This window comes from Triticum aestivum, chromosome 6A (genome assembly GCF_018294505.1).
Source record: "Triticum aestivum cultivar Chinese Spring chromosome 6A, IWGSC CS RefSeq v2.1, whole genome shotgun sequence".
NCBI classification, from domain to species: Eukaryota; Viridiplantae; Streptophyta; class Magnoliopsida; order Poales; family Poaceae; genus Triticum; species Triticum aestivum.
Window position 1 is genome coordinate 444,527,603 of NC_057809.1, and position 1,475 is coordinate 444,529,077.

Below are 1,475 nucleotides of genomic sequence, written 5' to 3' on the forward strand. Positions count from 1 at the left end.
CTTCCGACTTTCAGTTTCTGTCTTGGTACAATCTTCATACTCCGGAGTTGACCAAAGTGACCAATCTTCCAAGTAGTCAAGTTCTGTTTTGAAATGTGTATGGCACGCGATTCTGCCGCTGGACCTTGAGGTGCGCCCGATACTGCCTCCAACTCTGAGCTCACTAGGAAGAATTCGAAAACTAGCTAGCCTCTTCTAGTATTATCACAAAGTTCCTTTGTAGCTCAGGCTACATGGAACCTTTTATTATTGAGCATATATTTATCGTGAAATTAACTACGTCAAACTGTGTGACAGTGACCATTTTCTTTTTATACAGCTTAGTTTTCAAATTAAACGCACTAGGGGATGTAGCTCAAATGGTAGAGCGCTTGTTTTGCATGCGAGAGGCACGGGGTTCGATCCCCCGCATCTCCATGTTTTGTCTCTAATTTTGATTCTCTCAGAGGTATAGTCTTTTTTTAGGGGTTCTCAGAGGTATAATCTCTTTTTTTTTATCATTCTCAGAGGTATAGTCGTCTCTTCGTTTCAGGTTTTTTTTGTTCAAGAATCGTCTCTTTCGTTTCAGGTTTACATTGAAAGCCCGGTGTGGATCATATTCGACCCCTCTTTTCTTGTAGTACATCTTTAACCTACCTTCAAAGCCCAATGAACAATATTCAGGAGCTCCTATTCAGCGCTTCAGGCGCGAGGGAAGTTCCCCGGCGCCCACGCGCCAGCGATGGTGGGACGGCCCATATACATGATCGCATTTGATAAAAAAAAGAAAAAAAAAGTAAATGGGAAAAAAGGAAAAAACAAAAAAATCATGAATTCAAAAAAGTTCATGGATTTTTAAAAAGAGGTTAATGAATTTGAAAAAAACTTGATCAATCAAATTTGAAAAAAGTTCACCAATTTTAAAAAAAATCATCGAATTTGAAGAAAGTTCATCAAATTTGAAAAAAAGTTCATCCATTTCAAAAAAAAATCATCGAATTTGCCAGAACCTTCTATAAAATTCTTCGATTTTGCACAAAAAAGAAATAATAAGAAAAGTAAAGAAAGAAGAAAAGAGAGAAGTTGTCACAACAAGTGTTGTGGTCGGGTTGTTAGTGCAGTTTATTGGGGACAGGAGATGCCTGGTTGGACTCTCCACATGTGCGTTAGTTTTTTCTGTTTAGATATAAATGGAGAAAAATAGCTAAACGGGTCAGCCCAGCTTGGAGGACTTCAGGCGCCCGTTTGCAAAATGCACAGTAACGAATGCCTGAAGCGCCAAATAGGAAGCGCCATCATATTCAGCCCCTGCTTTCTTGTAGGCCATCTTTTGTTGGGCCTAGTTCTGCTGTGTCCTTAAGTGCACGGCCCATATTAGAAATTAGGCTGACCTCTCGCTCGGATCCTTATCCTCCTCTCCATCATTACTTAGCCCCTCCTGTTTTAAATACAAAGGAAACCATAAAACATACAATTCGCGTCTATAAAAAGACACT

The 1,475-nt window shown here is 39.7% G+C and overlaps 1 non-coding gene across 1 annotated transcript; it reads left to right on the forward strand.

Moving 5' to 3' along the window:
* The first annotated feature begins 344 nt into the window (after positions 1-344).
* On the forward strand, positions 345-417 carry TRNAA-UGC (transfer RNA alanine (anticodon UGC)). Its single transcript has one exon. It is a non-coding gene; the product is annotated as a tRNA-Ala (tRNA).
* Positions 418-1,475: the final 1,058 nt, after the last annotated feature.